This window comes from Pristiophorus japonicus, chromosome 3, assembly GCF_044704955.1.
Source record: "Pristiophorus japonicus isolate sPriJap1 chromosome 3, sPriJap1.hap1, whole genome shotgun sequence".
Lineage (NCBI taxonomy): Eukaryota > Metazoa > Chordata > Chondrichthyes > Pristiophoridae > Pristiophorus > Pristiophorus japonicus.
The window spans coordinates 48,064,472-48,081,515 of NC_091979.1; the positions used below are offsets into that span (position 1 = coordinate 48,064,472).

Genomic DNA, 17,044 nt, shown 5'->3' on the forward strand with positions numbered 1-17,044 from the left:
GAACAAACATTGTCTGTCGGAAGTTAGAGGCATTGTAATGATTGCAAAGTAAAATGAGAAGTACTCTTTTTTTTTCCAATATTACCACTTTGTTCAACAGTCCGAGTCGTTTAACAGAAATCTAAGCCCACTTATATTGGACACAGATATACTAGATGTAGAAAAACTGGACGACTCCTTAAAATGCACAGAAGCTTGAATCCCCAGCCAAATCCACAGAGTTCGAGAGTAAATTTATTACCTTCAACAGATGTGAATGTTGTTTCAATCGACCAATAAATATCCCGTGTAAGAAGCTGATACTTAGATTTGGGTGCCGCAATCAGCTGTGGTTTAACTTAAACCTTGCTGGAGTTAAGCTGCCAGCATGCTGCGTGCCATATACCCACTACAACAACAACTTGTATTTATATAGTGCCTTTAACGTAGTAAAATGTCCCAAGGTGTTACAAAACAAAATTTGACACATAAGGAGAAATAGAAGTGATGGGCTCGGGTCCAAAATGCGCGCACGAATGGACACACGGACAACTCTAGTTACATCGGCCTGGTTACGTCACTTCTTCGTCCTACAGCTGATTAAGGTGTTTACATTTGTTTTTAATGCCATTTGTCTAAGTTTGCGTGTGCTAGATGGTTGCCTTGCTGCAGAGCTGCCACTGAGGGAGGAGGAATAAATTGGGCAGTCATGCACAAGCCAGCCTGTAATAAGCAACTTGCATTGTAAATAAAAGTGAGGCTGCATGATGCTACCAGCAGTGCAGTCACAAATGGTGCATTGTACTGGTAGCACCTAAATTTCTATCGCCATGTTAGGCTGGAGGAGAGGAGGAGGAGAAACTAATGATAACCAGCTAAAAAATTGAATCATTGGCGCTGTATTTCTTCTGACCTTCCAACCATGAACCAAATTGAAAATCAAAACCAGTCTTGCATTTACCAGCAAGTTTGTAATATGGTTGCGAATCTTTCAGGCTGGCCAAATCCTTCCTTAGTTATCCACTATTAAAACAGATAGGGTGAGGGGGCAAATTGCATCGCGCCCCGTTTGGGGGCGGTAACAGCCACGAGGCGGGAGTTCCTGCGCCAGGCGCGAAGTCCCGCCTCACTCGCGATATTGTGCTTACCGTCCCCGAGAGTGAGTAGATCGCAATATGATGCGCTCCACAGGGCCCGAGCGGAGCAGAAGGGGAAACAGAGGGGTGCAGTGCTACTCGCTGTGATGCGTAGTGCTGACATTTAGAAGGAGCCCTTGCCTTCATTAAAGGGGAGGGCCAAGCTGCCGACTCTTCAGGTGCCTAGCTCATACACCGGGGAGCAGGGTGCCATGGCATCAGCTCGACACTCAAGAAGAGTGCCGGGCTGCAAGATCTCAGCACGGACACCGCGTTGGAAGTGTTCGGAAAAGTCAGAATTTAAAAAAAGAAAATGGCTGCTACCTTCTCCTTTAATTCATCATCATAGGCGGTCCCTCGAAACGAGGATGACTTGCTTCCACGCCAAAAAAAAGGATGAGTTCACAGGTGTTTCGAAAGACGAACCTGAAACATATCCTCGAGGGTGGAAGATGCCTGTGCGTAGATTTCTTTAACGTGTGGTGGCTGTTGCACACCAGCCACCTCACAGGCTTGACAGAGCTAGGTCTTGGTCCAGTGACAAGGATTACCCAAGACAAACTGGAGACCAGCATTGCTGCACGGTCCCAGTGCGCACACATATCGCAGTGTGGGCTGGCCCGTGCTGCCCCTGGGCCCCTGGCCCTGAACTCACACCTCCCCTGGGCCCCGATCACATCGCTCCACAGTCTCTCACAGCTCCTTCGCCCCGATCTCACCGCTCCTGCTGCATCTGCCCACGTGCCAATCACTGACCTGGACCTTGCTGACGTCACTCTTCACTGCCATTGCCCTCCTGCACCAGCTTGCGCTGTACCTTGTAGTGGCCTCCACGCTGCTCCCTGGCCGACGCTCGTGAGCAGCCTACAGCCCGGTATGCACCCCCTGAAACTGTCGCTGTCATTACCTGGTGCAGCTTCAGTGGCGGGGGGGGGGGGGGAGGTCGAGGCTGCAATACCCAATTTAGGGGCAGGAGTGAAAACAGGTTGCTGGGCACGGTGATGACGCCGTCATCCGCCGGCGCGGCAGAGCGGGGCGCTACCGCCACTAAACGCTCACCGAATTTATTGGGAGTCGTTAGCGGCACCGCACCCAGTCGCAAAATCGCTTGCGACCCAAAGAGGTGCAAATGACCCGAATTTCTCCCCCTTACAGTTGATTCACAAATATACAGGGAGACCAGCTGGTCTCAAAATGCTGCAAAGTACAGTAAAAACCAAAGTATACCAGGGGTAGGTTAAGCTGGTGTTACAAGCGCGATTCATCCAAAATCAACCAAACCAGCGCAAACGATTGAGGAATTTCACGTGCAAGTTATGTCCAGTGCAAGTTGAGCTACCACAGTCTTTTGCAGTAGTCTGAAAAATATTGCGCTGGAAGCTGGCTTCCAAAACTAGCCACACCCCAGATCGAATTAATTGTCATGGCGAGTTTCGCTCGTTTGCGGCCCTTCGAATATGCTCTTAAAATGAACCTTTTTCAGGCGCAATAGGCACCTTTTAAAATTTTTTAAATATTGAAAATTATTTAATTTACTAAGAAACTGACTAGTGTACACCAATGAAACCAGTGAATGGTTCAGTAAAATTTTTAACATCATTTTAAAATCAGGTGGTGGACGAGATACTCTTAGTAAAAACACTTATTTTTTGTGATAAACTCCATTTTCAGCTGAATTAATAAAACTGCATCAGGTTACCACTCTTAAATATATCAAAAAATAATTTTTAATGCAAGCAAATAAAAACAATTACGCTCTAAAACTCTGCTCGATTGCACTGGTTCAAGGAAGAATTTACATTTGTGAATATGTAAATGAGTTTGAGCAGAAACACAAACCCTAAGCTCACTTCAGAAAACCAACAGAATTTTGAGCGCAGGTACGCCTGGATTGCCGATTGCGCCCAAAGCAGAAACTCTACCTCAAGGTGTTTTATCGCTTATGCCTTGTGCTCTGTAAATACAAGAGTGTGATTTATGCACCCAAGCATGTTTCCTGTAATATGCTCAAAAATAGGCAACTGATTTATGAATTATGGGAACATGCGAAAAGTGTTTCAGTTTACAAAGAGACAGATTTTCATTGTATTGGTAATCGGTTAATCCAACCTGTCATTATACCTTTGGTCACAGAACATTTCTCATCTATAATTACAAGTACGCAAAAGGATTACGGATGCTTCATGACAGCATGTGTAAAATGCAATCTCTGAGGGTTTAATGATTGGTCTTTGAGTGCAGCAATAAACAGTATTATCAGATCTTCCTTGTCTGTGCACTTTATTTCTGCATATTCTGTGATAATGATTATATACAGGAGTGAACCTTAATTGATTCCAATTTCTACTACTAACAGCATTCCAAATCAAAGTACAACTTCTACGTAATTATTAAATGGGTTCATTGAACAAAAAACCCTTCTGTTCATTTGTTACGATTGTGACATCTTGAAAACATGCCAGTCCATGGAAGTTATGGTTCTGTGTTTATCACAAGTCCTCGCAACCTGCCCTCCCACCAACATTTCACCCATAGGTTGGTACTGCAATAAACACATTACACTTCTTACCACCTATCTGATAGCACTCTAGAAATAGGACTGATGGGACTGAGGAAGTTCCATGCAACATGCATTTTATAAAACTTTAAAAAGGCACCATTATAGATAATTACTATTAATAGTAACAGTGCTTTTTAAACTTTTTGCCATTCCCACCACCACCACACCCTCTCCGCCAGAAATATTGACACTTTCTGGCAATCCTCTGCAGATATTATAGAGTTCGCAGGAAACCTCCCATCCCCAGCTTCTAAAGGACAGTGTCAGCCATCCAATAGAAAACAATGTTATCATCGCAGGAAACTTTTTATTTATAGTATACAGCAACAAAAGTAACATACAAGTAACAAATACGAAACATATAGAAATCTGACTATGTAATTAGGCACGGCCTGAAATGGTGATGGAAGCAGAATCAATCGCAACTTTCAAAAAGGAATTGGATATATACTTGAAAAGGAGAAATTTACAGGGCTATGGGTAAAGAACGGGGGAGTGGGACTAATTGGATAGCTCTGACAAAGCACCGGCACAAATATGATGGGCTGAATGGCCTCCTTCCGTACTGTATGATTTTATGATCTGTGGGATTCTGCTCAAACTCATTTGCCTATCAGCAAGCTCAAAATCTGCCATGAGCGTTTTAAGACATAATTTAAAAAAAACGTTGCTTTAAAAAATATTCCTTGATATATTAGAGTGGGAACTTGGTAAAGTTTGATTAATCTAGCTGAAAATAAGCATTTCTAATCACAGTGTAGTTGGATCGCAGTACAGAAGTCAGTTTCTTAGTAAATTAAAACAAAAATCATTCAGAGCCTTTTAAAACGTACCTATTGGTGTCCTTGTGTCCAAACGTTACACCTTCATTTTTGGAGCCTCCTCGAAGGCCTGCAAACGGCGCAATTAGCGGAAACTCCTGATGGTGATTAATTCACCCTGGAGATGTAGTTTTGTGGGCACCAGCTTCTAGCACGATGATTTTAAAAACTAGTGCAAAAGATCACGGAAACTCGAGTTGCGCTGAACGTAATTTGAGGTTAAAATTCCGCAGTTTTTGCTCCAGTTATACCAATATTGGGCGAATTGAAACTGAAAAAAACTCTTGCCTGCAATCTTTAAAGTGACCAAAGTATTAAATTCTGCTGTCAAATTAAGTTCACTCATCACTGTTTGGAAAATTTAAAGAGAAAAACTGTCGCACTAAGCCAGCATGGCATCGTGCAAGATCAATAAATATCAGTGTTTTTAACACAGGTGCTGACTGCAGTGTAAACAGAGATTGCATATTACTCAAATGACACAGGAAGGTAAGGTACTAAAATCACATAACACAAGAAACATCTAAAATGAACAGGAGATCGCACCTTTTTAAAAATTATTAAATAGAATCATGACAAAAAACAAGTACACGCATTTGAAGTCCCTGTCAGATTTTTGGAACTGTTGATACAGCAGACAGAATGGCAATGTGTGGTTGTGTATCCACTGTGGTTTAATGGTAACAATCTGAGGAAAAGAGTGTTTAAAGATCAGTCCCTCAAAACTGTCACCAAGCTCATGGTCTACAGGGCCATAGTAATACCCGCCCTCCTGTATGGCTCAGAGACGTGGACCATGTACAGTAGACACCTCAAATCGCTGGAGAAATACCACCAGCGATATCTCCGCAAGATCCTACAAATCCCCTGGGAGGACAGATGCACAAATATTAGCGTCCTCGTCCAGGCCAACATCCCCAGCATTGAAACACTGACCACACTTGATCAGCTCTGCTGGACAGGCCACATAATTCGCATGCCAGACACGAGACTCCGAAAGCAAGTGCTCTACTCGGAACTTGTCCACGGCAAATGAGCCAAAGGTGGGCAGAGGAAATGTTACAAGGACACCCTCCCTGATAAAGTGCGACATCCCCACTGACACCTGGGAGTCCTTGGCCATAGACCGCCCTAAGTGGAGGAAGTGCATTCGGGAGGACGCTGAGCTCCTCAAGTATCGTCGCCAAGAGCATGCAGAAATCAAGCGTAGGCAAACCAGGCTCCCTTCCCACCCTTTCCCTCAACGACTATCTGTCCCACCTGTGACAGAAACTGTGTTTCTCGTATTGGACTGTACAGCCACCTAAGAACTCATGCTAAGAGTGGAAGCAAGTCTTCCTTGATCCCAAGGGATTGCCTATGATGATGAATTGTACAATCATAATGGTCCAGAAATTCCAGCCCCCCACGGTTCGTACAGAGTGTGTACGGACCCGGGAAGGCATCGCAAAAGCCAGTTTTCAGCGCACAATGCACATGCGCTGAAAACCAGCTTTTCCGATCTGTCAAGCTGGAGCTTAGCAGATCCTACACATATCGGGAGCGAGGACATTTGCAAGGGCAAGATTGCGGGATTTACCCATATCTTGCCCAGTAAATGTCCTCCAAACTCTTGCGCCTGATAAAAACAGGCGCAAAGCCTACTTTTACAGGCGTAAGAGTTTCGAAACACTTAAAATATAAAAAATAAAATTAAAAACACGCATTTTATTTTTTTAAATCCTGCCCACTAGGTTAAATTTAGTTTAAAGCATAATTTTAAAAAGTTTTTAAAAATCGGAAAAATATATATTTTTAATAATACATAAATAAATTTAATTTAAATTAATGTTAAATATGTAGTGTATTTTTTCTATTTTTTATTAATGTTTTGTGTGTTTGGGGGGGTTTCTCAGTCATAATAATGGGAATGCCAACATACGGAGTTCCCATTATTATGAATGATAAAAATACTTTACCTGATTGACTGCCCAGAGCCATGTGACTGCAGCTCCAGCCCTGCACACGTCCTGACGTGCACGCGCTGCGACGCACAGTCAGTGGAGGCCTCAGGACCGGGAACTCGTGTGGGTGCAGCAGCTTCAGGTAAGTGCGCATTTTTTTTCCAGAATCCATCCGAACGCCCGCGGGAAAGAAAAAAACGGGATTTCTGAGCCATTACGTCTGAAATGGGTGGAATTGGGAAAAATTTGGAATTCTACAAATATTTAATATTTTTGTCAATTTTCAGAACTGCCCATCACTGGGTGCTTTGCTCTACCTGTCACTCCCAGTAAAGAGCCTGTATTTATATAGCGCCCTTCAAGTCCTCAGGACTTTACAACCCATTACCTTTGAAGTGCAGTCACTGTTGTTAAGTATGTAAACAGTGTAGCCAATTTTCACACATAAAGGGCCCCTCCCCCCCACAAACAGTAACTGAAAGAATGACCAAATAATGTCTGGTGGTGTTGTTTGAGGAAATGTACGTTTTCTAAGACACTGTGAAAACGCCCCATTCGCCTTGAAATATTGCCGTGGGAACATTCCTGTGCACCTGAAGAGGCAGGTGGGAGGGGGCTTCAGCCTAAAATCCCATCCAGGACACTGCACCTCCAACAATGCAGCACTCCCCCTGTACTATATTGAAGCGTTAGCCTCGATCCTCAATGTGACTTGAACCCGCAACATTCTGACTCAGAGTTTAACATGCTACTAACTGAGCCAAACTGAACTTAATGATGGTGCTGTGTTGTGTACAGCAGGCCCCCTGGAGTGATTGAAAGCCACACAAAACATATGCAAAATGACAGAATTGTGTAGTTGGTAGGCTGTATTCCCCCCCTCCCTGCACCCCCCGCCACACACACACATTTCATTTCAAGAAACCAAACAATACAAACAGACACCAAGTTGAAACAAGAAAATTGGCAAACATTTAACAATTAACAGTCCATAAAGAAAAAAATGCCCTGTTTTTATGGTTGCCCTATTGATCAAGAATGTTACCATAGGTTGGAGTCCTCTCATTGTAAATTAAAGAGATCCACTGTCCTGCCCACCCTTTGACTCGTGCCAACAAAATTCTTTCACTTGGAACAAGGGGCATAATTGCTCCAAATTCCATGGATCAAACTTTCAACAAATGATGATTCTCAACAGATTTTTTAAAATGAACCCTATTGGCACCGAAGGAGTCAACATTGTCTTAACCTCACTGAGAAGTACACCCTCCCATTACTATATCCTACATTTGCCATTCTTTGAGTGAGACTAACATTCTGTAGGAAGTTCTGCTCTCTAGATCCATGGACAACTGGAACTGCCGAATCTCATTCAGGTAGATTCCATGCAGCTACAGCATGGTCTGGATCAAAACCAAACACAGAAAGGACACTGCTACCTAGTCCCACTATAGAGGTTGCCAGCCTTTGCTGGGGGAGATGATGAGGGGGGGGGGGGGGGGGGGCGGGAGAGAGTTGGTTGTAACTGAGGGGAGCAAAAAGAAATGCCAGATTGAAAGGGGCCGGGGGAAGAGAAAAAGTAACATCTTCAACAGGGTTTCAGCACGAGAAATGTGGCAGGTTAAATTGAGGAGAGGAAGAAGAGTACTCAAACTGAGAGGATTGGATGATGATCATCATAGGCAATCCCTCAAAATCGAGGAAGACTTGCTTCCACTCTAAAAGCGAGTTCTCAGATGACTGTGCCGTCCAATACAGAATTGCAATCTGTGTCACACAGGTGGAACAGTCATTGAAGGAAAGGGTGGGTCGGGAGTCTGGTTTGCCGCACGCTCCTTCCACTGCCTGCGCTTGGTTTCTGCATGCTCTCGGCAACGAGACTCGAGGTGCTCAGCATCCTCCCAGATGTTCTTCCTCCAATTAGGGCGGTCTTTGGCCAGGTACGCCCAGGTGTCGGTGGGGATGTTGCACTTTATCAAGGAGGCTTTGAGGTTGTCCTTGAAACGTTTCCTCTGCCCACCTAGGGATCGCCTGCCATGTAGGAGTTCCGAATAGAGCGCTTGCTTTGGGAGTCGTGTGTCGAGCATGCAGACAATATGGCCTGCTCAACGGAGCTGGTTGAGTGTGGTCAGTGCTTCGATGCTGGGGATGTTGGCCTGAAGGAGAACAGGGAATTTGCAGGATCTTGCGGAGACATCGTTGATGGTATTTCTCCAGCGATTTGAGATATCTACTGTATATGGTCCATATCTCTGAGCCATACAGGAGGGCGGGTATCACTACAGCCCTGTAGACCATAAGCTTGGTGCCAGATTTGAGGGCCTGATCTTCGAACACTCTCTTCCTCAGGCGACCGAAAGCTGTGCTGGCGCACTGGAGGCGGGGTTGGATCTCGTCGTCAATGTCTGCCCTTGCTGATAGTAGGCTGCCAAGGTATGGAAAGTGATCCACGTTGTCCAAGGCCGCACCATGGATTTTGATGACTGGGGGGCAGTGCTGTGTGACGGGGTCAGGTTGGTGGCGGACCTTGGTCTTACGGATGTTTAGTCTAAGGCCCATGCTTTCATATGCCTCGGTGAAGATGTTGACGATGGCTCGGAGTTCAGACTCTGAATGTGCGCAGACGCAAGCATCATCCGATGGATGGTTGGATGGCCTCCTGTATGGCTCAGAGACATGGACCATGTACAGTAGACACCTCAAGTCGCTGGAGAAATATCACCAACAATGTCTCCGCAAGATCCTACAAATCACCTGGGAGGGCAGGCGCACCAACATCAGTGTCCTCATCCAGGCTAACATCCCCAGCATTGGAGCACTGACCTCACTCGATCAGCTCCGCTGGACAGGCCAGATAGTTCGCATGCCAGACACGAGACTCCCAAAGCAAGTGCTCTACCTGGAGCTCCTTCACGGCAAATGAGCCAAAGGTGGGCAGCGGAAATGTTACAAGGACACCCTCAAAGCCTCCCTGATAAAGTGTGACATCCCCACTGACACCTGGAAGTCCCTGGCCAAAGACCGCCCTAAGTAAAGAAAATGCATCTGGGAGGGCGCTGAGCATGTCAAGTCTCAACGCTGAGAGCATGCAGAAATCAAGCGCAGGCAGCAGAAAGAGCATGCGGCAAACCAGTCCCACCCACCCCTTCCCTCAACGACTATCTGTCCCACCTGTGACAGAGTCTGTGGCTCTCGTACTGGACTGTTCAGCCACCAAAGAACTAATTTCAGGAGCGGAAGCAAGTCTTCCTCGATTCCGAGGGACTGCCTATGATGACGATGATGGATGAATAGAGTCTTTGTAACAGAAGGGGGAGTTGGGTTGGGGTACAATATCGTCATGAACTGGATCCGGAGGAAGTCGAATGCCTGTGTGAACTGGAGCAATGGGGATTGGGTGTGGGAGAGTGGTATTATTGGGGTAACTTTGGGAAAATTGTTGAATATCCAAATGTTACTGTGTTTTTCCTCTTGTCTTAAAGTTAATAATCTAGCAATCCTAAAATATGAAAGCTCTTAAAATTAATCAGAATGCAAAATTTTAAATATAAAAATTCTAAATTTTGTGGGTGACTATACCCATAGAATCATAGAATGATCAGCAGAAGGAGACCATTTGGCCCATCGTGTCTGTGCCAGCTCTTTGGTAGAGCTATCCAATTAATTCCATTCCCCCGCTCTTTCCCCATAGCCCTGTAATTGTTTTCCCTTCAAGTATTTATCCAATTTGCTTTTGAATGTTACTACTGAATCTGGTTTCACCGTCATTCCAGATCGCAATAACTCGCTGTGTAAAAATATGTTTCCTCCTATCACCTCTGGTTCTTTTGCCAATCACCTTAAATGTGTATCCTTTGGTTACCAACCTTTCTGCCACTAGAAACAGTTTCTCCTTACTTACTTTATCAACATTTTCATGATTTTGAACAGCTATATCAAATCTCCTCTCAATCTTCCCTGCTCTAAGGAGAACAACCCCGGCTTCTCCAGTCTTTTCACATAACTGAAGTCCTTCATTCCTGGTACCATTCTAGTAAATCTCTTCTGTGCCTTCTCTGAGGCCTTGACATCCCTCCTAAAGTGTGGTGCCCAGAACTGAACACAGTACTCCAACTGAGGCCTAATCAGTGTTTTGTAAAGATTTACCATAACTTCCTTGCTTTTGTACTCTATTCCTCTATTAATAAAAACAAGGATCCCATATACTTTTTTTTTAAACCGGCTTCTCAACTTATCCAAGATTTATGTACATACACCCCAGATCTCTCTGTTCCTGCACTCCCTTTAAACTTGTACCATTTAGTTCATATTGTGTCTCCTCATTCACCAAAATGTATCACTTCACATCCCTCTGCATTAAATTTCACTCGCCATGTGTCTGCCCATTTCACCAGTCTGTCTATGTCCTCCTGAAGTTTTATATGATCACTTACATTTCTGAGTTTTGTGTCAACTGCAAACTTTGAAAATATGCCCTGTATATCCAAGTCCAGGGGCTAGAGTTTCCTCGTTTTTTTGTATGCTTAATGCCCACTTAACGTCCATTTTACCGCTGAAATGACGTATAACGCCCATATATCGCCCATTTAGCCACAAAATGGAAACTGACAGGCATTTTTCGGAAAATTATCGCCGAGCGTTACTTTCCCTATGTGCATAACGCCGGGAAAGAAATAATACCGCCCGCCCATTTTTTGGGGGCGGAATCATCAGAATGGGCGAAATCAATGGCCATAATATCGCCCAGCATTACTTTCCGCACAGAATTAACGCCGAGATCCATTTTTTTTTCTTGTAAAGATCATATTTGCCGAAACTAGCGGCCATGAGATCGCCCAGCGTCACTTTCACCACCTCGTACACATATCGGCTATAATATCGCTCGCCCAAAAAAAACCCCGAAAGAGTTGAAATAACCAGAACTAATCACAGCGTTATGGATGGTATGTTCCACACCACATGCCACATCCTTTAAAAGGCTGCTGTGCTTCAACCTCGGCGGAGTTCGAATGTACTCTGCAGGTTGTTGGAGTTGATGTGAACATCTGTACAAACATCTTAACCATACTGTGACCGATTGGAATTGAATAGATGTCTTCGTCGGGACATTCATTGTTTGTGACCAATCGGTGGAAAACAGAGAACTATTGCATTAGGGCCTGTCCTTTCTCACCCTCTTTGGATGACCAGTTACATGCTGCAGACTCGAGATGGCCGAAAGTACGCTCCACAGCATTATGTGCCCAATGTAAGACGTGCCAGATTGATGAGGAGGACCAGACGTTACAACCCCCTGCAAGTACAGGGAGAAGCAGTCTTACCTCAACTTGCCCGACACCATCTGCCTTCGGAGACTGCGCTTCCACAAAGAGGTTATCACTGAGGTATGCCAGCTCATAAGAGGAGATCTGCAGCCTATCAGCACCATTAGTGCTGCACTGTCTGTCGAGGCCAAAGTCACCGTAGCACTATCGTTCTACGTGTCAGGTTCTTTTCAGGCCTCAGCTGGCGACATTTGAGGTCTGTCTAAGCATGTCACACATTGCTGCATTAGACAGGTCACTGTAGCCCTGTACACATGCAGGATTGACTTGATCAGCTTCCCTATGACCAGGGAGCCACAGAGTGAGAGGGCTCTAGGATTCTCCAGAATTGCAAACTTCCCCATTAGACTGTACGCACATCGCGATACGAGCACCTTTTCAGGATGCTGAGGTTTTCAGGAACGACAAGGGATTCCACTCCCTGAATGTCCAACTCGTTGTCGACTACCAGCAAATTATACTGGCTGTGAATGCTAAATTTCCAGGCAGCATCCATGATGCTCACATCCAGCGTGAGAGCACTCTATGTGACTTGTTTAACAATCAGCCACAAGGTCAATGCTGGATGCTTGGTGACAAAGGATATAGCCTCGCCACCAGGCTGATGAGCCCCCTGCGCGACACCCACACCGAAGCAAAGAGGCGATACAATGAGAGCCACAGAGCCACTCGCAATATCATGGAGAAAACCATTGGAGTGCTTAAGCAGCGCTTTAGATGCCTGGACCACTCAGGAGGCGACCTCCAATACCACCCTGAGCAGGTAGCTCAATTTGTGGTGGTGTGCTCCATGTTGCACAATGTGGCTATCAGGAGGGGACAAGAATTGCCTGATAAGTTTGACAGTCCACCTCACCAGAGAGAGGAAGAGGAGGACGAACGCTGACATCGGCCCAGACAATCAGGCTGACAGTGAAGCCATGCGCCCGCCCTCCCTGTAGACTGCATGAAAGGGCCCATGGTGGCATGATAGCTGCAAGAGCCTAACGTCAGGAGCTCATCAATGAGTGCTTTGCCTGAAAGAACGTCGCCGCTATTTACAAGGCTGACACATTGCTGGGTGTGCAGGTCATTCATCAATGGTGGGCCCCGAACTTGTTGGAAGCTAAGTTCCGCCCAAGTGAAGCCCAAAGGACCGCTGAGATACCTCATGTTACTTTGGGCGGGAGTTTCGCGGAAAAGTCCTGTAAAGACAGCCCGGCGGCAAACAAGCGGCAGCAGGTGGGGGCTCCCAATCTTGGTGGCAAATGCAATCCTCAGCAAAATACCGCCGAGAATTGAGTCGGGCCCAGGGAGGGTGGAACACATAAATTAAAAATTTTCAAAAAATAAAAAAACACCGCAAAATCTTCAGGGGACTCCATCCACCTGAATCTCTGGAAAAAAAATTAAGAAAAGTTTACTAACCTTTTTTTGCAGGTCTTCATACTTACGGTTGAGGTTAGACCTGCCTCCTTGCGGCGGTCCTTACCCCTGCTGCAGCGGACTCCCGCCCGGAGCAAACTGGCAGCTCGGCGGGCGGGAGGACACTTAGCGCGTTGCGCACCAGCGGACGGTTCCCAGCAGTCTTCCCTCCCCGCTGGCGGGAGGCCTCCACCAAACTTGCTCAGAGGGAAGACCGCCCAGAAAATTTGGCAGCAGCGGGTAGTAAATCCACCAAGTTCGGGGCCCTATTTGTTTTGCCGTTTTTGCCATGGCCAATGCCTCAGCACTCTTTATTTATTACTATAATTCATCTAAAGCTGGCAGTGTCAATCATTGTTTGATAACGCTCCAGTAAAGTGCCTTGGAACATTTTACTACATTAAAGGCGCTATATAAATACAAGTTGTTGTTGTTATGTACGACCTTAGTCTACAGACCCACTACACCACAGACCTGTAGACAGTAGATCCTTCTCCATAGCTTAGACATCCCAGCACCAGTTATAACAGAGCTCCCTGACAGGAAGGAGGGAGCCTGGTGAGGCTTGGTATATGATACAGGGTGCCCAAAAAGGTGGGAAATTAGTAATAAAATACAAAATGGAGTACATAAAGGACTGCTGATACAATATCACAGTAGTGGCAGTGATCAAGTCGCTGAGTACATGCTCTGTGTTTGTGATTCATCTGGCAGGGATGAAAAGTTAATAACTGAATCAGAATGGCAAGCTCACCATAATTTTGATCAAACTGGGACAAAGCTGAAATCTTTTAAGGGCTCAAATTTTTTCAAAGGCCCAAAATAATCTAACTGGGCATAAACTGAATTTAGTAGATGTCTGCAACTATCCACTTGAAAACATTTTAAATAATTAAAAAGGATTAGACTTTTTTTTATTGGAACTGGGTAGCTCAGTCCAAGTTAGAATCAGCCAAATTACCTAGGTTTGTAAACAAGCCAAGCTAAACTGCATAAACCGTGGCCCACACACACATTTAAAAAAATTATATTAGAGTATGCATTTTGAGCAATGTCATTACTCCTTTAATGGCTCAGTGACGTTATGTGCAGAATTAGTGGTGTATTAGCTGAACTTGGCCAGCAAGATTTGACCGTGTTTACAATTTGCCTCAGGGCCCCTGGGCTAGGGAGAGCAAAATAAACCAGGGTTCCTGCCCCTGATCACCATCCAGCGACCTTCGATGTAAGGACATTTGTATGGATGCAGAATGAATGCAAGAGTGAACGAACCTGTGACGATCCCGAAGCCTAATAGCCTGTCAACGATCACCGTATCTCCGCAATGACAATGCCTTCAATAAAGGGATGGGAAGAAGAGTAGGGAAATAAATCATAGCTAAGGCATATAGGAACAGGAGTAGGCCGTTCAGTCCCTCGAGTCTGTTCTGCCATTCTATTAGATGATGGCTGATCTGGACCACAATTGTATTTAGCCATCTTTGCTCTTTACTTATCAAATGTCTTTCAATTTCAATCTTAAAAGTTTGAATTGACCCAGCATCCGCAACCTTTTGGGGAGAGAGCTCCAGATTTCCACTCTCCTTTGAGTGAAAAAGTGCTCCCTGATTTCATTCCTAAATGGCCTAGCTTTAATTTCAAGATTATGCCCCTTTGTTCTGGATTACCCCACAAGCGGAAATAGTTTCTCTGTATGATTCCTATCAGATCCCTTTATTGGAATACTTAATAATATTTTCTTGCTTCCTTTTCGAGAGAATGAATTTAAACTCACTATATTGCAATCCTTACATTCTGGCTTCCATCACTCCATAAGAATAGGAGTAAAACTACAGAAAAAAAATGCATTTGCAAAGAATTAGGATGGCCTGAGTGTTGATAAAGCCCAGGAAGAGTAAGTGCTACCAATCAAAAACTCACTTATCATGGAGGAATGTCAAGTTTTGAAATCAAACAGTCTTGTTTGGAGAGTGCTACCATAGTTCCCTTTCTACATTAATCTGCCTAGCACATTCAACAAGGTTCCCCTTACAGTGGAGTTATTGTGAAGCTTTCTAAAAATTATAACATTTAGTGAAGGGATTATAACAAATGTCAGTCTTTCAAGTGCTCATCAAGAATTCTGAAGGAATATCTGAGTTTTAAAGCTTGAATGACTGAATGGCCGCTGCATCATTTAGTAGACACATTCATTTTTTATACCCTGTAAAATCTGGAAAACGACATTCAGTAAATCTCGATTGCTGAATGTTATAAAGTAATGCCGTCGAAATGTATACAATTTTTATTTTTTCTATAGGTCTGGACCAAAGTCAAAAAGAACATGTGAAACCATTGACTGAGAAAAGGCCATTCAGTTCGCCAAGCCTGCTCCTTCTACAGATTACGTGCGATAGCCTGGATAGTCCTGAAGGGCCTGAAGCATAAATGCATTCAAAATGATGTCCGCCAAAATTGGAGGAGGCTGACCTGGTCAGAAATGTCAGGGTCAGATTATTTAAAATAGCAAAGCTGTTGTTCAGATCCTTGAAATGCTCATGGCCGATGACTTCTGGATGCTCGCATTAAGAAGGGTTGCAGCTGCAGACTCCTGTACCTCGACAGCTTCTGGGGCACTCTGGCCCAGAAGACGTGCTGGAACCATGGTGGGTGTTGGTTGACGGGGGGGGGGGGGGGGCGGGGAAAAAGCAGACATCTGGTGAGAGAGGACAACAGGTGATGCTCCCATCACACCACTGCTACTCCCGCGGGGTTGGGTCACATCACTTTCACTGATCTGCGGGACAGCAGACTGCAGTCGATGAGTGACGCCTTGGAAGCTCCTATCCATGTGCTCCATCAAACTGTCCAAGGTGGCAGTCTGCGTCTCCAAGGCAGAGCACAAGTTTGACCCCAGATACTGCATGGCAACACTTTGAGCTTCCACCAAAGCTGCAAAGGCTGGTGACACTGACTCCTGTTGTGATGTACCGGCTGCAGCAGCCCTGGAGGTGACCACACATCCACCGTGGATTGCAGAGTGCTGATGCCATGTGAAATGACACCACACATGCTGGAGCGGACTCTTTCACACTTTTAGCCATAGAGCTGAAACTCCCAGAAGATCATATGGCTCCGGTTGAGTGTAGAATGTTTCAGTGCAAGGGGTGTCGCAGTTGTGTGGGGTGGACTGGTTTGGATGGGTGCTCTTTACCTTTCCGCCATTGTTCATTGTTCACAGGTTTATATGTAACCTTCAGGGCTGCTGACCGAGGGCCGTGCGGCTCTTTGTCGGCTGGCGCGGACACGATGGGCCAAAATGGCCTCCTTCTGCGCTGTAAATTTCTATGTTTCTATGTTTCCTTGTCAGTCCTTGCAATGCCTGGTATAGCTGCTTGTGGGAGTCCAGCACTTTGTTTTTCTTTGCTGGGCCCCTGAAGTCCTCATCCTTGTTCTGTTCCACAGACCTGCAAGAGAATCTTGCCCTCCAGCGAGCTCTTTCCTGGTCTGCCTCTGACACCAGTACCTGTGCTGGGTTTTTCACCATCTACAGATCCCTGCGCCTCACTATCTAACCTATGCAAAGTGCCAATGTCTGAACTGATGGTTGACCCCATATCCACTCCATCACCAAGAATGTCTACTTGTACTCCCCCTAACATCGCCCAACTCTACCCCTGCCTCACCCCATCTGCTGCTGAAACCCTCATCCATGTCTTTGTTATCCCCAGACCTGACTATTCCAATGCTCTCCTGGCCGGCCTCCCACCTTGCACCCTCCATAAACTTGATCCCATCCAAAACTCTGTTGCCGAAATCCTAACGCACCCAGTCCTCCATCAAACCTGACCTACATTGGCTCCTGGTCCAGAAATGTCTCGATTTTAAAATTCTCATC

At 45.4% G+C, this 17,044-nt stretch overlaps 1 protein-coding gene across 1 annotated transcript in view; it reads right to left on the minus strand.

Annotated features, from left to right (window-relative positions):
* Positions 1-17,044, minus strand: part of lypd6b (LY6/PLAUR domain containing 6B) — a 122,740-nt gene that overhangs the window by 28,745 nt on the left and 76,951 nt on the right. The gene's annotated exons all lie outside the window — the stretch shown is intronic.